Raw genomic sequence first — 26453 nt, forward strand, 5'->3', positions numbered from 1 at the left:
AATCGTACCTTATGACTGGGAAAGTCGTTTTAGTGGTATATTCATGCTTATCAATATGGTGGCCCTTTTTGTTTCGTGTTTTGCAGGAAGTAGACAATGTAATAGGTGAAATTATAATTTTAAGAAGACTTGATCATAAAAACGTGATTCCTTTGAAGGAGATAGTAACTTCTTCAGGTTCCATTTGAATTTTCACATTTTCCTTTTTTTCTTTTCTTAACTAGTGGCTCTAATCCTACATACATGTTATCGAGACTAACAAATTGTTCTTCAGATTTTCAGAGAGAAATTGACAAGGCCGATCAAGGAAATCCAGGTGTGTTTCTCAACATGGCATCCAATTTAGACGTATGCGATTGTGATGGGATTCAAGGGTGTTTTCATTATTTTAATATTTTATTGAAATAACTGTTTATGATTAAAGTAATAGATGGCCAGGATTATATTGGGGTTTCTTTTGGTTTGAAGAAAAAGTAGTTTAAATACATGTAATCTAATAATTTTATAATATAGTTGATTGATTTTGATTTTTTAAAAGAAAGATTTTTTCCCTAAATTTCCAACGTGATGGACCCAAGTTTCTTGTGGTTTATACTTATCTCTCATAATTGGGGTTTAGAATAGGCATGAGGTAGATTTACATATGCTCTTTGCAGTGATAATGATTTAGCATCCTTCTCATTGTTGAAAATTTGTTAATGATGATCAAGGATTTTATTTAATTTTTATTTAATTTTTTTTTTGTGGTGGTGTTAAACCCTTTATGTATTGTTTGAATGTTAGAATCTTTCAAGTGGTACCATAGAAGTTTAGGGCTACAGTTGATGGTAGGTTAATTTGAGGGAAGTTACTAATTCTTTTACCATTTCCGTAAGGGGGCTACAGTTGGCTTCAAGTACACCGGTATAATCTTCTTGGTTCTTGAGTACATGGACAATTCTTTGGAAGGTATTTTAAGTAGTCCTGGTGTGTCATTCACAGCTCCACAGGTCAAGGTATCATGCACACTTCAATGACCTAAAAAATGTCCGTTTCCTATATTAAACTGACCCTTGGAAATTAGGTGTTTACCAATTTTCCTTGTCAGTGCTATATGAAACAGCTATTGGATGGGCTCTGTTATTGACATGCTAATCAAGTGCTTCATCGTGACATCAAAGGTTTGTCATCAAATACTTAGTTGGATCTTTTTCTTGGTCAGGATTTTATTTTTTGCAGCTTCAATGATATCCATTCTGCATGTATTTGTGCAGCACATAACATTCTCATCAATAATGAGGGATGTTTAAAGCTTGCAGATTTTAGCCTTTCACGCTGGCGCCCCAGTGATGACATCAATGAAGCTAAATTTGAGGTTACTTCTTTGTGGCATAGGTATTGCTATGCCTTGATCACCTTCATAGTTAATCTTCATTTCTTTCATACTAAGAACATTAACCGTATATTCCCCTTCTCAACTGGTGTGAGTAGGCCTCCAGAATTGCTGCTTGAAACCCAGGAGATTTCTCATTACGGCCCTGCTATTGACATGTGGTCTGTTGGCTGTGCTTTTGCAAAGCTGCTTGGACAACGAGTCATGGAAGGGTTAAACAAGGCAGGCTTCTGTACCCCAAATCCTTAAATGCAGGATTTATGTATGGTGGAATATGAAATTGGCTTTCTTGATTCTATGATTGTAATTAAATAAGGGAAGGAACTTATGATAAAAACAAGCTGAATTGGATCCACACTGGATATAGACGATTGCTTCAATCTCGCCTTCTGTATTTCTATATTAAATCAAGAGTTGATATTTCCATTGTTTCCTGACCATTGATAAAAGATTTGATGCCTCGAGCCTTTTCCATTCCTTCACCTTAATGTGAAAATATGCCTTTGGTTTTGTTCTTGGAAAGGCCATAGCTGTAATCATCAAACTTGATGTTCAGGGACATTCATGTTTTTCCATTGTATGACCACCAGCCCACATAACACACAATCGTATTTCTTACATGGATATTTTTTCATCATGCAAAATATTCTTTTTTCTTTGATTGTTCCTTTGTGTCGCCTCTAGTATTTTGCATAAACTTGGGTATTAATTTTCTTTTCTGAAATTTGGTACGATTTGGATTTGAGCATGTAGTTCAATGGTAGAAATCTGCATTCCAACATTGGTATCTATGGTAGTCCAGTTCACCTATGAAAAATTATATATATATATATATATATAAACTTCAGTAGTGGTTTTAATTGTACCGATTTGAAAAGTAAGCCTCCTACTTTGTGATCCGTAGAGAAGGTTGATGCTTGTTCTCCTGCTTTTGCTTGCTGCAGGCAAATCAATTGCATAAAATTTATTTGTTGTGTGGATCTGCCGATGAAGACAACTGGCCTGGGGTTTCCAAATTGCCCAAGTATAATGACTACAAGCCACAAAGTCCAATGGAGAGACGTATTAAGGAGGTTTTCAAAGAGTAAGTAGTTCTAGATTAGTAGACTCTTATCAAATGATAAGGTCTGGTATTAAAGTTGTCTCTGTTTCCCTCATTAGTCCTCTTGTTGCGGGGCTTAATTTGTATGCCCTTTTCTCAACAGTGTTTGTCGACACCCCTACTTTGGAGCTACTGGACAAAATGCTAACTCTAGATCCATCAAAGGTATCACTTTTCTAACTATTGTACTTATTTTGTTTTTAAAAAAATAAAATAAATAAATAAAATAAAATAAAATTGTCAGATTGATCTAAATGTATAGATATCTCTTATGGTAGTGACTAGTGGGAATTTGGACTTCATGTGCCCAATGCTTACAATGACTATGAGCTAGCTTCTTGTTCTAAAGATTGTTCCTTGATTTTATGTTATTTATTCGTGTTAGATATGTGTGCCTTGGGAATCCAGTGATTCATATGTTGATGCATCTTGTGCCTTGGAAATCCAATGGTTCATTTGGGGGTTCCTTATGGAATCTCTCTTGTGGGTCCTTGGGGAAAGAATGAAGTTGACTCCACGGCTACCATGGGTAAGGGATACTTGTTTATCAACAGTTCTTGAGTACCTTGAATTCCTTAACAATGTCATTGGGTTTGGGTGACACGAGATGAGTTTTGTGGTTATTATGTGTTGTGGAATCTAGGACGAGTTGGGATGGAATAATCTCCATCAATGGGCATTTTGTTGCCATTGCCCTCATCGCACATGTGCATGTTGTGAATTTTAGAAAGACACAAAAGCATAAACTTTGATAAATTTCTAGATTCTATAATTAAGAATACGATCCCATCTAGATACAATTAGATTCCAAAAACTCACAACTAATGGTCAATATTTTGCCTTAGATTTATATCGTATGATCGTTACAAAAGTATCATATGATCGTTACAAAATTCTGATGTCAATCCGCCAACATAGGAGGTCTCTCCATGATCTATCCCAGAAAAACAGAGAGTCGGCATAATATAGGGTTGGCCATTGCTCACCTTGAGAGCCGTTCACAGTTGGATCCACTGCACACACATGGTGAAGGAGGGAGCAGAGTGGACTCTCTCTCTCTCTCTCTCTCTCTCTCTCTCTCTCTCTCTCTCTCTCTCTCTCTCTCTCTCTCTCTCTCTCTCTTCTAGATGTCCTAAGGGGTGGGGATGTCCAAGCCTCTCTCTTGCTCTATATACCTTGGGATAGGATCTATTTATAAGGAGTCAAGGGTTCAAAGGAAAACAATAATACGCTCCTCCCCACACCTGTAGATTTTGATATGCCCTACTACATCAAAAGTCTAAAAGCCTACCTTATCCATGAATAAAAAATTGATCAAATCCTTCCACTTTTTGTCACTACCATCCTTAACCTAGTCCCATGCCGGTATAAGAGATGGATCACCAAATCTCAACCATTGGATGTCTCATAATCAAAACAATTTAGGTTAAAAGCACTGGATCAATGGTTAAAATCTATAAATTAAACATCTAAAACATTTAAACTTCATTGGCCAGCTTTAAAACCACTTTATGAACAGTACAAGCATCAAGATTAGTCCATAATATGTATCCTTAGTACGAAAGTGGATCCCTTGTTGGGGCATGTGGACTTATACCACATTGTAATGCATGTGCCCAGCCACACCCATATGCCAGCCACCAATGAGACCTTGCAAGGTGAGTCACGGCCTAAAACACTAGGACCATGAGTCCCAACATGACCTCATGCCTAAGGGTTAGTCAAAGATAACACGTGGTCAAGTCAATCTGGTCCAGGCATGATGATCTCTCAAATTAGAGATTTGATGCGATCCTCCAATGCTATGGCCCACCAGAGTTTTGGGTCAGGGTGAAAGCTGGGCCATGGGGTCTCATGGGTTTCTGCATCATGTGGACCATTCAGATTTTGTTCCCAGGACATGTGTGCAAAGGTGCTCAGGTGAGCGTGACTATATATATGTATGTGTGTGTGTGTGTATATTCAAACTCATAACTCACAACGCCACGCCAACATTGTACCAACCCTTATTGAAAGGGAAGCATGCCTACGCTTACATGCTCAACTCACCTTACAAATGCTAGCGAATCGTCAAGTGGCAACATTGGAATCCTTACCAGAAGAGGGACCCGAATGCGTAAGCTGATAGAGATCGATGGCTACCCAAAGCTATCCTACTTGAGTTGAGCTAACTGACCTTGTAAGCAGAAGAGGAAGCCGTTTCGCGCCAGAGAGCTTCAATTGACCTACCAAAGGCTGCAACAAGTGTCATGGTGTGTTCTCTCCTTTATGGTGGTTAGCCAAAAATACACACACACACACAACGAAATTCTCACTTGGGAATAGGTTCTCATGAGAACTGCTGAGCACTTTTTGATACATGATGTGAGCACAAAATCTGAATGCTCCACTAGATGAATTACCTCATGAAATCCCCAAAGCCCAAAAGTTAGCCTGATCCAAAAATCTGGTGGGCCATAGCAAAGTGAGAGGGAATTCAGTCCTTGATTTGCCTCTCATTTCACTATGGCCCACTAGATTTTTGGATTGGGGTAAGTTTTGGGCCGTATGAGTCTCGTGAGGTGACTCATCTAGTGGACCGGTCGGATTGCATATACACATCATGTGAGACGAGTTATCAAAAAGTGGCCACAAGTTCTCGTGGGATTTGGTTCTTAGGTGAGCATTATTCTCTCTCTCTCTCTCTCTCTCTCTCTCTCTCTCTCTCTCTCTCTCTCTCTCTATATATATATATATATATATATATATATATATAGACACACATATATGTATGTATATGTGTGTGTGTGTGTGTTTGTGTGTGTATCAAGCACACTCCAATGGTACCGTCTTGTTACGGGGCGCACACAATGTCTGCATGACTTCCAACCAACCCATCATATGCAACACCTACTTAAGAATTAGCTGAATTGATGGGGATGCCCACCTTGATTTGCACCGGGCCCACCATAAGTATGATTTGCATATAGGGCACCCATTCTATCAAGAATTGTGTGTGTGTGTGTGTGTGTGTGTGTGTGTGTGTGTGTGTGTGTGTGTGTGTGTTAAGGGTTAAGGTTATGGTAATCTAGATAAGTATGACACTCTACCATCCTATGTGATGCAGGCCCACCTCGGCCCACTATAGAGCCCAACAGCCCACATATGCCCAACATGTGGTGATTTTTTTGGATTGTTTATTTATAAATTTGAGGGTCTAAATCAAGGATTGTAATTTACAGTTTTTGGAAGATATATTGCTGACTTAAAGATGTGATTGGAGATATGTGGGGGATGTGATTAAAGATATGGGACTAATTTAAAGATGTAATTAGATTTATTTATTTTTTTCCATATTTGATTTTACTATTATTAGGCTTTTATCGTCTTAGGTAGATTAGATTGATTTGAAGTCAACTATGATTGATTTGAAATCAGCCTCTTAGTTAGGGGGGTTGTCATCAGGGATTCACTTCAGAGTTTGTAAAAATGAGAGGGGGATGTGGGAAGTAGGCATTCCAAAAATTTTGAAGTATGAATTTCTTAAGTTTTATAAGGGAAGTTTGATATCAATAAAATTATTTATCCCTCTCTACTGCATTATTCTTGTGGTTGTACTCTTGTCCATTTCTTACAATTTAGATGTCAAGATTTCATTGATTTGATAACCAGGTTGCGCCATTTTGGCAAACATATTAGGTCATTATTTGGAAATTTTCGATTCTACATCATCTCCTAATGGCTTTGAAGGGAATGACACATGAAGAGTTTACGCAAGTAACCCAATTAATCCATGCAATCAAAAAGTGAGTAAATCAATTCACGTATATAGTGGGCAATCTCATTAATCAAGTGAGAGAGCTCTAGCATGGAGGGAATGCGGAGACCCAAGTTGGAGAACGCGAACATGTAGGGGAAGGGTCCCACTAAGGTCCTTACTAACAACGGCTAGGCCCAGTTTGTGAAGAAACTAATGATCGAATCCTTCGATTGTTGGAATGCTATAGAGCCCTGAATTAAGGTAGAAATTCTAGAATTCTATGATCGGTTGTATGTTGACAACTTCATTGATTGGTTAAGAAATGTGAAAACGGTGTTTGAGTTTAAAGAAATTTTGGTTAGACGAAAGTTGAAGTTAGTAAGTATCAAGTTTTCTGATCATGCGTTAGCTTGGTAGGATGATCTCCAAGCTGAACAAATCTGTTAAGGAGAAAATAAATTCTAGGGAAAAGATGTAAAAAAGTTAAAAAGGAAGCTCCTGACCGTGACTTACGCCCGTGAGCTTTATCAAGAATTTCACGATCTACGTCAAGGGAATAAGTTGATAAATGAATACACCGATAAGTTCCATATATTGAAACCACAACAAGGTTCCGTAAGTATGAAGATAAAAAAGATTTCAAGAGATCTTAATTGTCTTGACTCGAATATCAGAAATGGATTGGCTTTCAAAGATGTATTTAAAATGTCCGATGCATATACACTTGCATTGAAAGCTGATGAGATAATTATTGGAGACTCGGGAGGAGATTTGGCACCCCACAAAGGCATCAACAACAACAGGGCAATATGCTAAATTCCCACATAAGCAAGCATAGGCCTTCCCATAGGTCGAGGGATGATGGACCAACATCCAACAATGAGGCTAAGCTCCACCCCAAGGGGAGGTGGTTATGGATGAGGGATCAGTCCACCCTAGATGCGACAAAGCAACACTCCTTTCATGTGCTTTAAGTGTTAGTGACCCGAACACTGTTCTTTTCACTATCTTGAACATTACTCAACCATTAAAAGAATATGTTGAAGACACTCCTAACCATATGCAAACAAAAGTTGAGGTGGACATAAAATATGAAGAACATGCATATGAGGATGAGGTGCATGTTGGAAATGATGTAGCAAATGTGTTTGGTGATGGGGTGGAGTTACTGGCTATCCAACGAACTATGCTATTGACACCTCAGGCAGTTGATGAGGGGCGACGATTGTAACACAATACCTTTTGCACCATTTATACTTCTTGTAGCAAGATATGCACAATTTTAGTAGATGGAAGAAGTGAAAATATTATATCATAAGAAATGATAAGTAAATTAAAACTCAAAGAGCATACACATCCATAACCATATCAGCTTCGTTTGTTCAAGAAAGGAGGAGAGGTTACTATTAACTCCAAGTGCTTATTTTCCTTCTCTATTGGATTTAAGTACTAGAATGAGATGTGGTGTGACCAGTGTTCATTGTATCGGTATCATTACAAGTATTGTTGTTTGGGGATACAAAACCATGCATCGATATAAACAATATTATCGGTGCTTCTAGGAAATGTGTCGCTGGTTGCAGAAACGATTAGGGACACGGGGAAAATGGTGGGATTTTTCAGTGAAACTTTAGGAGATGCTAAAATACACATATTTGCATGCTTATGAATAAAAAATTGCAAAAAATATGCATACATAACAAGTTCCAATTTAATTGGGGCCTGGAAGCTTGCACTGTCATAAGAAAGCAGTGCAATACTAAACCAAGATGAGTTCATTTCTTACTAGTAATACCATTAAAAACATAATAATCACTTGGAGTTGTTTCTAAATCAAAGAAAAAGTCATACATCCATCCATCCATGCATGCATGTATGCACACATACATACATCCATACATTTCTATCCATCCATCCATACATACATTAATACATCCATCCATCCAAGCATGCATACACTAATACATCCATCCATGCATGAGTGCATACATACAAACATACATACAGACCTCCACACATGTCTATCCATCCACATACATACATACATACATACATACAGAAGCAAGGTCCAAGACCTAAATACTATCATAAAAGTAAATGGTTAGCCACATACATACATACATACATACAGACATACATACATATATATATATATATATATATATATATATATACATACATACATACATACATACATATATATATATATATATATATATATATATATATTAATACATCCATCCATTGATGCATGCATGCATACACTAATACATCCATGCATCCATCTACCCATCCATGCATACCTGATCTATCCATACATGCATAACACATCCATTCATCATCCATCAATGCACACATCCACATATACATATATCATATATCCATCCATACATGCATACATAGTTATGAAAAAAATAATAATTATTATTTTTAAAATTAAACAAAAATTTATTTTTTCATAATTTTTATAACTCTAAAAAATAAATTTCCACTGAAAATTGTAACAAATCACTCGTCAACATCCATCCATAAAAAGCAAACATTAATTAGTTTTTCATGAAACATTGTCATTATTTTTAAAACAAAAAGATTCTTCTTTTGCATTTTTAAAAATTTAAACAATTAAAAAGTCTAAAATTTGAAGAGGAGTGGTCAAAATCCACTCCCCAACTAGATCTTAAAAACTTTAAAAATAAATATAAATAAATAAATAAATAAAAACACATTTTATATTTTATATTTTTTAAAATTTGCACAGATTTACACATGTTTTCCCCCTTCCCCAAAATTTCCTCCAAATTGGGGAATTTGATTAACGGAAATGGAAGAGAAGTGGTCGAAATCCACTCCATAACTAGATCCCTAAAAAAATAAAAATAAAAATTAATATTCTATTTTTAATCTTTTTCTGATTTACACATGTTTTCCCGCCTTCCCATATTACCCCCCAAATCAAGGGATTTGATTCACAAAAATGAAAGAGTAGTTGATATCCACTCCCTAACCAGATTGCAAATTAAAAAAATAAAAATAGATTTTTTTTTTTCTTAATTTCTTGATTTTGGCCCATCGACCTTTCAGTCTATGATTTCTCCCCCAAATGGAAGGTTTAATCCCCATCACGAAGGATGATGAGGTGCCGATATCCACCCCCACTCATATCTGAAAAAAATTCCAAAAAAATTGATTTTTTCTTCTTTAAAAAAAAAAAATTCCTCAAATTTATGTGATTTACGCACATATGCTTCTCAAGAGGGGTTTTAACTTGTCTTGGCGACAATATCACTAATACAAGCAACTCTTGGTATTTACATGAAGGAGATTTTGGCGATATTTTAAATGTATTGCCCATGTATTGATACATAGCGACATTTCATCATTACCTGAAAATTTTAAGATTTTTTGTGTTATTAGTATGGCCAGCTCAACGATATTGATAACATTAGTGCTCAGAACATTGGGTGTGTTGTGGTCCCTGTGTATTCATACCACATTTTGGATTCATACCACATTTTGTTAAGGAGATCGTGTTTTTAGGACCGAAATATGATACATTTAAATCGGGCCAACACCTATTCCATTGTCAAGGATGATGCTAATATCACATTGCACCCAATGAAACATATTCCAATACCCAAATCTCATGAAGAGGAGGGTAAAAAACCACTTAGTGTGTAGTTTTAAGAGGAAAACATGGAGACTGGCATCATTTGTCTTGGTTGCTAAAGAGGACATGAAGAGGCCAGATGTTCTGCCTCCTATGCAAGAGCTCCTTCATGAATATAAAGACTTGAAGCTCGAAGAAGTCCCGGCTAGACTTCTTGCTAAGGAACATTTATCACCACATTGATTTAGGGCTAGGTTTGAGTCTACTGAATCTTGCACAATATTGGATGGGTCCAGCTGAACATGCCAAGCTCCACCTATAGGTTACCGAGTTGCTATAAGAGGGTTTCCTTCAGGAAAGCATGTCACCATGTGTTGTCCATATATTATTAACCCCCAAGAAAGATAGATCTTAGAGGATGCACATGGGCAGTCATGTGATCAACCGGATTACTACCAAGTATTGGTTTCCTACTTCTCACTTGGATGATATGCTAGACATGTTGCATGGAACAAAGGTCTTTTCAAAGATTAAGCTAAGGACCATAGTTAAGACTCAAGATGAGTTGTATGAGTGACTCGCCATGCCATTCGACCTTTCAAATGTGTAAAGCATTTTCATAAGGCTGATGACAAAGATACTTTGCCCCCTTATGGGAAAGTTCTTAGTTGTCTATTTTAATTATATTTTTATTTTTAGACTTGATTCATTTATTCACCTTGATCATTTATGACAAATATTTGATGTACCATGGAGGGAGTCATTATTTGTTAACTTGAAAAAACTATACTATAGGGATCAAGGTTGACCAGGAAAAAAAAGGTCTTTTGGCAATTCATTCTTTCCACATCTTGGCGACATTTTACCGAAGATTAATCTAGAATTTTAACACCATCATTGCACCAATCACTAATTGCGTGCAAGGAGACAAGTTCGAATGGATTAAATAAATGGATCAAAGCTTCAATTCCATTAAAAAAAAAAAAAAAAGGTGATCGAGGCTCTAGTTCTTGCACGTTTGAAATTTAATAAATTCTTGGAAGTGGAAAGTGATGCTTCAAATGTTGGCATTGGCATGTTGTTGAGTCAGGAAGGAAAGTCAATCGCTTTCTTTAGCGAGAAGCTTTATGATGCATGGAAGAACTACTCCATATATAATCTCAAGTTCTATGCAGTGGTCTAAGCACTATGATATTGAAGAGATTACCTGATTCATTGAAAATTCATTCTATACTCGAACCATGAGGAGTTGAGACATCTCAACTCCCAAAAAGAAGCTAATTGCTCATCATGTGAAGTGGATGTCTTTTCTACAAGAATATACTTTCCTTTTGCATCATAATGTTGGATGTAAGAACGAAGTGACAGATACTTTTGAGTAGGAGGGTGGTTCTACTAGGAACTCTCGTCATGGAAGTTGTCGGATTCAAGGTATAAAAAGAATAATACAAAAAGGACCTCATTTTTGGTAAAGTACTCAACAGGTGTGTGGATGGCTGAGATCCAATGTGTGAATTCATCTCATATGATGGATATCTATTTAAGGGTTCTCATATATGCATTCCTGAAGGATTATTGCAGCTACACGATGAGGACTATATGGACACTTTGGAAGGGATAAATACCGGCCATGGTGGAGGAAATATACTACTGGGTCTTGTATCTACCATGACGTTGAACAGCTCATAGAACAATGTCATCGATGCCAAGTCTACAAAGGTCATGTGCAGAATATTGACCTTTATACCGCTTCCTATTCCAGTCGAACTATGGGTGGATATTTCCATGGACTCCATTCTAGGTCTTCTTGAGACAAAGAGGAGAATATTGAATTTCATTATGATGGACCATTTTGTGAAGATGGCCCACTTCATTCTATGCAAAAGAACGACGGATGTTACGCATATTGCCAACAAATTTTCACAGACATAACTTCATGGGGTATGGAAAAAAATAACTTCGGACCGTGATTCAAAGTTTGTGGGCCACTTTTAGCATAATTTGTGGAAGCAGTTGGGGACTAAGCTTCATTTCTATAGCACATATCATCCTCAAACATACAGCCAAACCAAGCTATTCAACAAGAGCCTCGACAACCTCTTGAGGAGTATCATAGGTGATAATGTATCTCAGTGGGACTTGGGTCTACCCCAAGCCGAATTTTCCTACTACAACTCAGTAAATTGTATTAATTGAAAATTCCCATTTGAAATTGTCAATAGGAGAAGTCTACGTCATGTACTTGACTTGGTACCATTACCATTACAAGATCAAGTGAGTGAAGATGAGGACGATTTCTCCAAGCTCATCCAAGAATTTCAAGCTCAGATGAAGAAGAAGATCAAAGAGAGCAACATCGGGTACTGAGAAGCTACGCATGAATGTCAATGAGAAAAGATATATTGAATTTTTTTGTACAGATATAGAAAGTGGATTTTTGAAGAATAACTTGTATATTCACTATATTATCATACAATTGAATATATAGAAAAGGGGACTCAATCAAATCCCTGAATTGGAGAAGCAAGAAAGGAAATACAATTGCTAATTTGTGAGAAAGAAGGAAAAATGACAAATATGGTAACGGGAAATTATGGAGATTCCTAATACTCCCCCTCAAGTTGGTGCATGAGTGTATGTCTATGACACCCAACTTGCCAAGTTGAGAATGGAAAAGGTCTTGACCAAGTGCGTTGGTGAAGATATCTACAAGTTGACATTGATTAGGCATGTAAGAGTGGAGTAGGCCGAAGAATAATTGCGTATGGGTTGGGAATGTGTAACTCCAAGATCTTAAAAGATTTTAAGCCAAATAAATTCACAAGTAGCATTGGCCATGGCACGATATTCAGCCTTAACAGCTGATCGTGAAATGGTAGTTTGTTTTTTGGTTTTTTTGTTTTTCAAGAAAGAGGGCTTTGGCCAAGCATTGTAAAATAACCCCTAATAGATTGTCGTGTGGGGACAACTATACCAATCAGAGTCCGACTAAGATGAGAGGGAGCTATAGGAGGACAAAAATATGTCCCTACGGGGGGAAGATTTAAGATATCACAATACTTGAATAGCGGCATCATAATGAGGTTGTCAAGGCTTGTGCATGAATTGGCTAAGAATGTTGACCAAGTAAACTATTTCAAGCCTTGTGATTTTTAAGTAGATGACTCACCCAACAAGTCAATGATATGTAGTGGGATTCTGTAGGAGATCTCCTTATGCATTAGTCAATCATAGATTTTTTCCATGGAAAAAGTAGCAGGTAGAGCTCCAAGATGACCACTATCCTTGAGGATGTCGAGAACATATTTGTGTCTGTTTAGGAAAATGCTTGTAGGTGAACGAGCTACTTCAATGCCTAGAAAATATTTCAAGGGACCAAGATCTTTTATGTGGAACTTAGTATGGAGAAAATTTTCAGAGTATTGATGGCAGATGGATCATTCCTTGTCAGGATAATGCCATTAACATAGACGAGGACTGCAGTGAAGACAATTCTATTTGTGTGAGTGAAAAGAGAGTAATATGCCAAGGATAGGTGATAGCCAGCTTCTTTGAGCGCTGAGGAAAACTTCTCAAATAAGTTTCTTGAAGCTTGTTTGAGGCCATACAGGGACTTTCAAAATATGGGAAGGGATTTTCATATATACCACATTATGTAGGTCCCCATGAAGAAAAGCATTGTTGACGTCTAGTCGATGTAAGGTCCAATGACGGATAGCAGCCATAGCCAACAAACAATGAATAGTGACAAGCTTGGCGTCAGGTGTGAATGTTTCATGGTAATCTAAATCCTCAGTATGATTGTAACCTTTTGTCACCAAGCGTGCCTTAAAACATCCAATGGCACCATCAACATTAAGTTTGACTTTATATACTCATTTGCAGCTAATAGGTGACATCCCGAGAAGTAAAAATGCATTTCTTCTCAAGGTCATAAATTTTATAACCACATTGATTAAAAGGATACCCAACAAAAACACATTTAGCAGCACAAGGGGAAACTTGTAACGGTAGGTACTGAGTGTCTGAGCATACCACAAACATCTAAAAACTTGGAGATGGTCATAATATGGTTGCCATTTGAAGAGTATTTCATATGGAGTTCTATTGTCAAATTAGCCGTGGGAATTTGGTTAATTAGGTAGGTAGCGATTAAAACACATTCTCCCCAAAAAGATGAAGGCAAAGTTGCTTGGAAATGTAATGCTCGAACCACTTCAAAGGGGTGTCTATGTTTGATGCAGGATATGAAATTCAAATATGATGTGCAAGAATTCAGGCTTAAGATCACATTAGTTTAGAAACAACTGCACAAATTCCATATCCCACATGAAAGTCCAAACATTCAATTAAGGGGAATCTATGCGGGTCCAGGCCTACACAAGCTAGGGCTGGAACAATAAAATTTATAAGCTAAACGATACTCAAAGGGAAATAGAATTCAGCCACGCACGCATAGTAATCAGCCCTTAATCCAAGGAATTCCCTAATTTTGATTTAAGGAACCCTAAGGTAAGAGAAGGGGAAAATCAACTAGGGATAATGTAATCTAGGGTTAGGACTTATGAAATGAGATATAAAAAGAGGAAAATATGAAGAAACCTGAACCTGAGGCAGCTCCTGCGCGTGGACAGTGGGCCAGGTGCGTCCGCATGTGCGCTCGAGGCTAGCAGCACGTGTGGTGGGGGATCAAATCCAAAAAAGGATTCATTAGCCTTGGTCGGCCAGGCTTGGGCTGCAAAACCTCCAAATCTCACGTCGATTCGAGCCATAGTCTGGGCGTGGTGCTCCATCGAAGTTTCAGCCCTCCTACAGGACCAAATTCTGAAAACTGGCTATAGAGGGATGAATAACTACAAAACAAACGGATTTGACGCGAAGATAGTTGTGGGATGGATGAAATAAGATGGAGGGACGGATTGGGATAAACATGGCTTTGCACCACGGTATTTAACCCTTTGAAAAGGGAGGGCTTCTCACCCACTTTAATCTCAGCCCTTCGAAAAGGGAGGGCTTCGCACCCACTTTAATTTTTCCACAACTCAGAAACTCAGAGAGTAGAAAAACCATGTAGGAATTTTTATTCAACTTCCATGAATCAAAAGAACTACAAGGGGTGCCTATTTATAGGGAAAACCCTATACCCCTAAACTCGCGCCATGTACGCAACCTATTACTTGATGATGAAGTAAACTAAAATAAAAACCAAACAAAAAAATCTAAAGCGTTTATGATATTCTAAATAATAACAATAAGCAAAACCTAAAATATGAAATCAATCCGACTAGTCGGGCCACGATCATGAAATCCCATGATGGGCTTTTCTTGACTATCGGGCCCTCTTTTGAATTAAAAGTTCATCTTCTAACTACGAGACCCTCCGTAGACGTCGTCATCGAGCCATATCGATGGTGGGACCCTCCTTCTTCGTACGTACGTGCATAAGGGGGTGGCGTGCATGCGCGTGTAGGCAGCGTGCATGCGCGTATGCCGAATGTCCCCATCAACTCTCCCCGGCTGCGAAGATTTCGCCACTGGCGAAATAAAACTCCTGAACCGCTCTGAGATGTTAGGATCAAGTCTCTGAAGCTGGGCATGACTTCCATTTAACCAGGTACTTCTGAAAACCGTCATCCGACGTGGAAACTATTTCATAGTCCAAGACATCCTCTATTTCCTCTCTAGGTGTGTGAAGGCTAGGTATGGGAGGTAGAGGCTGGGAAGAAAGGTCGAGAAGAGGTCATGGATCAAGGGGTAAATCTGAGGAATCAGTATGGGTAGGCGAAGGGTCGGACAAAGTATCAGTGGGTCACTGAAAAGCAATTAGATCCTCCACATTAAATGTGGAACTAATTCCCATGGAAGGTGGAAGATCTACCTCATATGCATTAAGACCTTTTCGTTTTATAATTTTGAAGGGTCCAGTACTACGCCCGTGTAACTTACGAACGGCCCCCGGAGGATACCGTTCGGGCCTAATACGAACCATCACAGAGTCCCCGATATTGAATTCTTTGAAACGTCTATGTTGGTCTGTAGAAATTTTGTAATGTTCATTACTAGTATTGATCTTTCGCCTGATTTCTTGATGCAATGAATGTCGGTGAAGCGCAAAAGACTCTGCAGACTCTGATGGCTTATGGGATAATGACATAGGGACAAGGTCAATAGGCTTCCTAGGTTTGTAACCAGTAATGACTTCAAAAGGACTTAGACCTGTGGACCTATTAACAGAACTATTGAATGTAAATTTGGCTATGGGTAGTACGGTGTCCCATGTCCTGGTATGCTCCCCCACTAAACATCAGAGCAAACTCCCTAGGCTCCTATTAATCACCTCAGTCTGGCCATCGGTCTGAGGGTGGTAGGCAGAAGAAAATTGGAGCCCAGTATTCATCATGTGCTATAGTGTCTTCCAAAAGTAACTCATGAATCACACGTCATGATCAGACACTATGGTTTTTAGTAACCTATGCAGTTTGACGACCTCACTAAAGAACAGCTTGGCAACATGAGATGCATCGGAGGTCTTAGAACAAGGAATGAAGTGGGCCATCTTAGAGAAACGGTCCACGACAACAAATATAAAATCATGCTTACGAATAATCTTGGAAAGTCCAAGCACGAAGTCCATACTAATGTCTTGCCAAGGGTTGAATGAAACTGGCAAAAGAGTATATAATCCTGTATTTTGTTTCCTTTACTTTGCCAGTTGACAAGTACGGTGTTGCCCTATAATTTTGGCCACATCTCGCTTGAGGCTTAGCCAATAAAATCTATCCTCCATAGGGTAATGGTCTTGTCTCGACCGAAATGACCCGCGACCCCTCCTGAATGTAACTCCCAAACAAGAAAATCGAAAATCGCGGAGGGAGGTGCGTGGTATGCACAAGTGGTCACTCTTAAACAAATATCCATCCAAAATCAAATAGTCACTGTTAGCTCCTGACAGACTCTCTAACAACAAGGCATACACAACTCCAAAATCTGGACACTCAAAATGCTCTTCTTTGATGCGTTCAAGGCTTGTAACTTCAACGCTCATGGAGTTGAGTAATGCGACTCGACGACTCAACGCGTCGGCAGGCTTATTCTCTACATCAGCCTTGTGCTTAAGCACAGAAGTGTACTCTTGAAGGAATTGAACCCACTTGGTATGCCTGGGGCTTAATTTCTTCTGAGAGTTCAAGTATCTCAAGGCCTCGCGATCTGAGAACAAGACGAATTCTTGCAGTAATAGGTAATGATGCCAATGGCGTAGTGATTGCACTACCGCATAGAACTCCTTGTCATAGGTGAAATATCTTTGTTTCACCTCATTCAGTTTCTCACTAAAAAAGGCGACAGAGTGCCCTTCCTGACTAAGTACTCCTCCTATACCGACACCTGACACGTCACATGCGACTTCAAAAGCTTTTGAAAAATCTAGAAGTCCCGTGACTGGAGCTTCGGTCATCTTGACCTTTATCTCCTTGAAGGCCTTTGAAGCTGTCTTTGTCCATTGAAACTCTCCCTTTTTTATACAATCCGTGATGGGAGCCATAATGGAACTGAAGCCTTGAATGAACCGCATATAAAAAGTGGCTAAGCTGTGAAAGCTATGCACCCCATGAATATTGCAGGGTTTAGGCCAATTGACGATGGCTTTGACCTTCTCGAGATCTGTCGATACGCCCTCAGCTGACACAATAAAACCTAAGAAAATCACACTACTAAACAAAAACGCACACTTCTTTAGGTTGGCGTATAACTTTTCGGCCCTAAGGATCCCACAAACCTGCCTCAAGTAGTTGAGGTATTGCTCCTTGGTCATGCTATAAATCAAGATATCATCAAAATATATGACCAGGAACTTTCCCATGAAGGGCCTCAACACTAGGGTCATCACACGCATGAAAGTGCTTGGGGCATTAGTCAAGCCAAAGGGCATAACTAGCCATTCGTATAGTCCCATCCTTTGTCTTGAAGGCCGTCTTCTACTCATCACCAGGGCGTATATGGATTTGGTGATAACCACTCTTGAAGTCAATTTTTGAGAAGATAGTAGCATTGTCCATCATATCCAACATGCCATCAAGATGCAGTATGGGAAACCGGTACTTGACTGTGATTTTGTTGATGGCCCTACTATCTACACGCATCCTCCACGTGTCATCCTTCTTAGGTGTAAAAAGGGCAGGCACAGCACACGGACTCATGCTCTCTCGAATGAAACCCTTCTCTAGGAGTTCATTAATCTACCTCTTCAACTCAGCATGCTCCTTTGGGTACATTCTGTAATGCGGGATGTTTGGTAGAGTCGCTCCAGGGATTAAATCAATGGCATGCTGTATATCCCTCATAGGGGGAAGCTCCTTCGGTAGATCATCAGGAAAGACATCACGAAACTCATGTACTACCTGAATGGCCTCAGTGGGTACTCTACGCTAGTCTCTGGTACACTCTCCCTAGCCACAAGAGCATATACCATCGAGTCCACCTTTGTTTCCCGTGCAAAGTCTTTGGCATTCAAAATATGGAGCGGTTTGGACTTGGACTTCAACTCCACTTCTTTTGGGCCGCTCACACCACTGTGTGGTGGACTCCTTTTCAGTCGTATTCTTGGGTGGCAGAGGATTTAGCTTGACCTTCTTGCGCTCAAACCAGAACGTACACATATTTGAACAACCAAATATGGTGACATCCTTATCATAGAGCCACGACCTACCCAGAATGATATGACCCACATCCATAGGAACAACATCACACCAAATTGTGCCTTTATATGATCCAAACTGAATAGAGACAAGAGAGCGGTTCGAGACTAGAATGGATGTTTCATCAACCCAGGAGACTCTATAGGGCTGAGGATGGGCTTCCAACTTCAAGCTCAAACGACTCACAGTGCTAGTCGATGCCACATTGGCACAACTATCACTATCTACGATCATCTTACAGCTTTTTTCCCCACATTTTGCATAAGTGTAGAAGATCATGTTGCGGCACCAGTCGTCAGTGTTCTTGGCTTGAGCCAAAGTGCAACGCACAATTGCGAGGGTCGCAAACTCTTGCATTCCCTCTTCCTCATCACTAGGGGTTTCGACTGGCTCATATTTCTCCTCCTCACCATCACTCTCTGGGGGCACTACTTCTACTTGCCCATCAATAAGTACTTTGGTGCCCTCTCTTGTGCCGCACTGGTTAGCAAAATGACCAAACCCCTAATACCTAAAACACCTAATGGCCCCACTCCCACGTGAACTAGACCCGACAATCTCTTTACCCTAATCATCCTTAAGCCTGGACTGAGCATTATTGGAAGGTTTGTTTTGGAATCCCGTGTTAGGTCTAGTCCCAGAGAGGTTGACCTTAGCACCGAACTCGCGAAAGTCAAACCACCTTCCCACAGATGCTTTAGGTATTGCTCGACGTCTAACACTACTTGGTACAACTGTTCAATAGTGTCTATGTCTTTGGCGGGCAATTCTCTCCTGATGTCAGGACGAAGGCCTGTTTTAAAACGAGCAAGGGTGAGTACTAGGTCCTCATCAACCTCACAGCGGGTTGAGTACTCTTCAAACTTCTCGATATAGTCCGCCACGCTCATGGAACCCTGTCGAAGAGACTGTCATTCTTCAATCAACCGTAGGCGATAAAAGAAAGGGAGGTACTTCTCTTTGAGTGTTTCTTTCATTTCTCCCCAATGGACTACTAGGAGTTCGCTTGCTCTTTCTTTCTTTCGTTCAACCGTCGCCCAAAACCTCTTTGCTTGGTCCACAAGCTTCAACTTGGCGTATCGGACTTGTCGAGCATCCGACATGTCATACCACTCAAAATAGTGGTCCATATCTGACAACCAATCTAAAAAGGCTTTAGGATCCAAGTGGCCATCAAATATAGGGGCATCCACTCTAACTCCCTTGAGGAGTTGCGCATCTAGGTCATACTGATCATGATGTCCCTCTCGGGATGGGTGCATAGGTGCGCGACTATGACCAACTCCTTGCCCGCCTCTATTCCTTGACCTAACCTCCTAACCAACTGCCTGAGATTAGGCATCTTCCCCAGTGATGGGGTTTGCCCCGAATGAGGCCTCTATTTGGTCAAGACGTTTATCTATGCGTTGTTCCAAGTGTTTACTCAAGAAATCAACCTGTTGGGTTAACTTGGCCACTGCTTCTTGCAGTCGCTCCATGTTTAGTGTGGCGTGCAAACCGAAACCACGACCCGTACGTGTAGGCACACACTGACTCGATAAACCTAAGGACCTTCTACAACGACTATTTGCGTCTAAAAGAACTAAATGACACTATGAGACTCTATATGAAGGAGACTACACACCGTTACTAAAATTCAGCAACATATATCAGGGACTACGGTCTTTTAGCAGCTATATGTGATGAACTGGATGCATGAAGGACTCAAACAAATTAAACCTTATATATGTGATGTATTCCCCTATAAGAACCCTAAGCTCTGATACCAAATTTGATGCATGACATGAAATTCAAATATGATGTGCAAGAATTTAGGCTTAAGATCACATTAGTTCAGAAATAACTACACAAATTCCATATCCCACATGAAAGTCCAAACATTCAATTAAGGGGAATCTATGCGGGTCCAGACCTACACAGGCTAGGGCTGGAACAATAAAAATTATAAGCTAAATTATAAGTTTTGATTCAATTAAGGGAAATAGAATTCAGCCACACATGCATAGTAATCAGCCCCTAATCCAAGAAATTCTCTAATTTTGATTCAAGGAACCCTAGGGTGAGGGAAGGGGCAAATCAACTAGGGATAATGTAATCTAGGGTTAGGATTTATGAAATTAGGTATAAAAAGAGAAAAATAAGAAGAAACCTAAACCTGAGACAGCTCCTGCGCGTGAACAGCGGGCCAGGTGTGTCCGCACATGTGCTCGAGGCTGGCCGCACTATGGTGGGGGATCGAATCCAAAAAAGGATTCCTTGGCCTTGGTCAGCCAAGGTTGGGCTGCGAAACCTCCAAATCTCATGTTGATCCGAGCTATAGTTTGGGCGTGGTACTCCGTCGAAGTTTCAGCCCTCCTACAGGGCCAGATTCTAAAAACTGGTTGTAGAGGGATGAACAGCTATAAAATAAATGGATTTGACGTGAAGATAGTTGTGGGGTGGATGAGATAAGATAGAGGGGTGGATTGAGATAAATGTGGCTTCGCACCACGGTAGTTAACCCTTCGAAAAGGGAGGGCTTCGCACCCACTTTAATCTCTGCCCTTCAAAAAGGGAGGGCTTCACACCCACTTTAATTTTTCCATAACTCAGAAACTCAGAAAGCAGAAAAAACCACGCAGGAATTTTTATTCAACTTCCATGAATCAAAAGAACTACAAGGGGTGCCTATTTATAGGGAAAACCCTATACCCCTAAACTCACGCCATGTGCGCTACCTATTATTTGGCGATGAAATAAACTAAAATAAAAACCAAACAAAGAAATCTAAAGCATTCATGATGTTCTAAATAATCACAATAAACAAAACCTAAAATATGAAATCAATCCGACTAGTGGGCCATAATCATGAGATCCCATGATGGACATTTCTTGACCATCGGGCCCCCTCTTTTGAATCAAAACTTAGTCTTCTAACTAATAGGCCCTCCCTGGACGTCGTCATCGGGCCCACTCTTTTGAATCAAAACTTAGTCAGACCCTCCTTCATATGTACGTGCATAGGGGGGTGGCGTGCGTGCATGTGTAGGCGGCGTGCATGCGCATGTGTGCCGGATGTCCCCATCAATGTTTACATTCAGCAACCCCATTTTGTTGAGGGTTTCCACAGAGGTACGCTGATGGATGATGCAATTTGATTGGAAAAAAAAATGCATTTTATGAGAGAGAAATTCAGTTTTGTCGTAAGTACGAATTTAGCGAACCTGACATTGGAATTGAGCCTGAATCATGGCATATAAGTTTTTTAATGAGTAGGCTTCTGATTTGTGGTTCATGAGATAAACCCAAGTACAACGACAGTAATCATCTACAATAATGATGAAATAATGTGCTCCAGTGTGGGATATCCTCTGCAAATACCACAATAAATTAAATCAAATGAATTATAACTCCTATTAGAACAAGTAAAAAAGGCGACAAGGTTGCTTAGAAAGTTAGCAAATATCACAATGAGAATGAAAGAGAAAATAGTACTTAAAAATAGAAAATTGATTAGATAGGCGGGTTGTAGATGGATATCCCAAACGTAGATGCCAAGGTTGGAACCAAGAGAATGAGTATTGAACATGGCTAGAGGTGTTAGGGCTGATGAGGGAATGTAATGATAGAGTCCATCTCGTACTTCACCTGCTCCAATCAACTTCCTCAATGACAATTCCTAAAAAAAACAAAAGGTGGAGAGGAAGATGGCCACACAATTTATATTTTAGGTGAGTTTGCTAACAGACGAGATTAAAGTGAAAATCGAACACATGGAACATTAGGCAAGACTAAATTTTGAGATAAATGAATAAAGCCAACATGAGGAATGGGGGTGGCATCACCATTCGGAAGTTTGACGAGTTTAGCATTATGGGTACATGTTGAGCCCATAAGAGAGGACAAGGTGGGTGTCATATGGTCAGATGCTCCACTGTCTATGATCCATATGGTTGGAGAAGGAGGAACAATTGAGTTATGAGAGGAAGGATTGCTAACAAGATTTGTAGCAGTTGAATTTCCATTGGTTTTTAGCAATGTTAGTAGTTGATGATATTGATCAGCCGAGATTCCCAGTTAAGGTACTGAACTGTCAAGCGTATGGGATTGAATGATGGGAACCTGATTGTCTTGTGTAGTACCATGGAGATGGTGCTGGCATGTAGGTGGTGTGGGCTATGGGATGAAGCGTAGATTTGGATGTTTAGTCACGAGATGGATTGTGGGAGTTGCTTCGTGATCGATGCCAATTAGGTAGATCTCCCATTAAAGTGTATCATTTGGATTTGATATGGCCAAATTGATGACAATGGTCACAGTAAGGACGACCATGTCCCAGTTCTGATCCACGATTGAATGGGCTAGTTCAGAGTGCACGTTGTGGCTGAGTATTGACTGCTATGGCGATTGTATCGTCAAAGTTGTGAGAGGGCAAATGAAGAAGCGTCTGTTTTTCCTCCTGATTTATGATCACATAAGACTAGCTAACATGTGGGAGAGGATCCATAGCAACAATTTTACTATGAGTATGAGAATTAAGTGTTATTCAAGCCCAAAAGGAATGGATAAACACATTCAGTCTCTTGAAAGTCTCTGTGTTCCTTGAAAGCTCTGCAAGTGCACTCAGGAATGGTGAATGAGTACCTAACTCATCTTAATATGATTTGGGAGTGTTGTAGTAAGCTACCAATGACTGCTGATCTTGTTAGAGGTGCAAATAGCCTTTTAAGTTGAAAATATAGGGATGGTTGCTTTGCAAAAATTGTTCCTCGAGGTTCAACCGTATCTCACGAGGGGTTCCACCATAAATACTACTATTGGTAAGAGATTTGTCTATAGCATTGAGTATCTAGGACAACCATATTATTGCACCTTTCTGAAGCTTGTAGTAGCATCAACGAATTTCAGTTTATTTTTGGTGTTTAAAGCCATTTTTATGGCTCTTCTCAATGTAGAATAATTTTCTCTGATGAGTGGAGAAGACATGACAATGGCCCCTAGGTGATCAGAGGAGTCCAAGAAGTGTGGAGATGACATATTTGTCATGCTAGACAACATATTCATGACGGAATGAAATCATTAAGGGCAGGTCACAAAAAAATCAGGAAAAGTAGCACCTGATTAGAGTAGATCTGAATGATCGAGCGAGCCCACAGGACTTCTTGTAGCGAAGTTTGTCAAGCAGCAAGAAGTGAGTCACGACTTGACATGGAGTGAGTGGCGTAGGGTCCACTGAGTCGTACTAGGGTTGAGAGGATTTGACCTGGTCAGAGGTCGGAAGGGCAACGACACGAGATCCATGAATAGTTCATCACCACTTCAGATGAAAGACCAGAGAGAGAGAATCGTACTCCACTAAAATACCTTAGCTTGATAACTGGGTCAGTCGTACTTGCACGAGCATGCAACAACGGGCAGCATACAGCATTGGGGCTGCAAAAGGATGATGTTGGTTTCAGTGCATTGGACGACCTTTTCTTTCTTAAATACGATGGCTTTTCTGAACCCATTCTAGACAAGCAAGGACCGAGGTTCGAGAAATGACAATCTTGTTGGACGGCTTATGGGTGAAAAATCAATGATTTGGGGATAGGAAAAGGGGCAGTTGCTGGAGGCGACAGAAATGTTTTCGGTAATGTTGAAGGAGATTGCAAGAGTCAGAGGTAATGGTTGCGCTACTTGTCACAATGTAGATGGTGTGGAATGAACAAATAGACAGAAGATTGAATGGCCTAGATCCAACTTTGTTAGCAGCACACGTAAGGGCTCAGGACTGGAGCAATGGCGACAACTACAGTTGTAGCTTGCAGTCAGCGATCAGATGGTGCCTCTTGACAACGATGACAGTGTCTGATGTAGTCATGGCTGGAGAAAAAAATGACACCAGAATCAATGGTTTCCAGCAACAGAGAAGAAAAAAAATGACAGAATGAGGGGACAATCAAGATCTGCCAATCAGATGGTCTGATACCATGAAAATTTTTACAGAAATGGAACCGGGATTTCTAGAAAATAACTCCTATATTCATTATATTATCATACAATCAAATATATAGAAAAAGGAACTAAATCAAATCTTTGAATTGGAGAAGCAAGGAATACAATTACAAATTTGTGACAAGGAAAAATGGCAAATATGGTAAGAGGAAATTACAGAGATTCCTAATATATATAAAGAAGATTGGTCCATGCCAAATCAAGAGGAAGTTAGGTGATTAAGCCTATGTGGTCAAGTTGTAGATGACTTAGATATCTCATCGACTTTCAATGTGGCAGATTTGATCGAGTGCCATGGTAAGGCATCTGACAAGCAAGATGAAGCCATTATCGATATGGATAAACAATTCCCAAAGAAAATGAAGGAAGAAGTTGAACAAGTGTTGTTAATGAAGACTACTGACACTCGACGGGGTGAATACAGGCAACACTTGGTGAAATGGAAGAACAGGTCTTATTCTGAATGCACATGGATCATCAGCAATGAATTGAAAAGATTGGATATGAACCTCGACTATCTGTATGAAGTGACCAACTCATTATAGGGCCTGACAATGATGTAGGCCCACAACCAAAGCAGAATATGAGGACCTCAAAAAACTTATTTTCATAAATAAAAAAATTAAAAAAAAAATTATTGAAATTTCATTTTACAGAATAAATTTACATTCAGACTGAACTAAACAACTCAGAATAGTTAGGATGCAGGAGATGCCAAGGAAGAAATTTAGTATGCTTCTATATTCGGTAAAACATACAAACTTGTTTAATGATAGTGTTGTTTAAGTGCAAGTGGTCTTGGAAGAATCATTCCAGTTTTGTTTTTCAGTGGATAGTAGTAAAAGGTTAGTAAGTCAGAGCAGGCTCAGAAGATCCACACAACTGGATTTTATTTCCAATTTTTACTCAAATGCTATATGTTTGTAAGATTTGATATTTCTTCCCTTTCATTTAACCCCATCCAGTTGATGGATGATATTATCTCTACCATTAACTAGTGAAAATTTCCATGTGATTCATCGGAGCTGCTTGTGTTTGAAACCTTCCTTTTCTTTCTCCCCTATATGCAGAGAATATCGGCCGAGGATGCACTTAAAGAGTCTTATTTTTTTACTGACCCTCTTCCAAGTAATCCCAAGAGGTTCTGCTTCCCCAATCTTTCAAAGATAAATGATGTTATGCATTGCAGGACGTATCATGGAATTTCTCTATGCCACTTCCTCCCCGCATTAAATGTGGCAAACATGGATGGTGATTGGAACCATTCATCTGGTGGTAGCCAGGTGGTGATAGGTCAAAATTTCGCAATTATTGAGCAGCTCATCCAGTTGTGAGTCTCTAAGCATGATTGTCGCTCACCAGATCAATGGTAGCAGTGACAGCACATATTTGCCATGTGTACTGCCAGGAGGGAGCTCCATTTCTCTCTAAAATCCACTCTATCTCTACCAACTGAAGTTCAAAATCCTAGTCCTCAATACACTACAGCATTTCCAACTTGTGCGATTGCATAACCATGTTCTTCCATGTTACAGCCTACCCAAATATGAATCCTCATACAGGGACCAGCCGGCATATAGCACCGGATCAAACATCCCCTGTGAACAGCCCAAGGACAAATCCCATATGTCATCTGACAGTGGATCCTCCCATGACTCCCAAAAAAGCCCAAGGAAGCGGGTGCGTGAAGAAACAGCAAAGGATCAGGTTGAGCCACCCACAAAGCGAGCAGGGCATTGAATGGTCCACCAAATGCTGCAAGGAAGTACATGTGACATCAGTCATGGAGACAATGCTCCAAATAACCAGCAGTATTATTCTGATGGTCAAGATTGAGGTTGGATTAACAGCTTGTATGGATAATTGAGACAGGATTTTGTGCTATAACATTTGTACAAGGTTTGTTTCTTGTTTCATTCATGGAAGGAACATACAGGCATGGACCTCAACCCAAGGGATAA

The 26453-nt window shown here is 39.7% G+C and overlaps 1 pseudogene; it reads left to right on the top strand.

Moving 5' to 3' along the window:
* Positions 1-854: 854 nt before the first annotated feature.
* LOC131218081 (cyclin-dependent kinase C-2-like) lies at positions 855-26232 on the top strand (annotated as a pseudogene).
* The last annotated feature ends 221 nt before the right edge of the window (positions 26233-26453 follow it).

Source organism: Magnolia sinica, chromosome 11, assembly GCF_029962835.1.
Source record: "Magnolia sinica isolate HGM2019 chromosome 11, MsV1, whole genome shotgun sequence".
NCBI classification, from domain to species: Eukaryota; Viridiplantae; Streptophyta; class Magnoliopsida; order Magnoliales; family Magnoliaceae; genus Magnolia; species Magnolia sinica.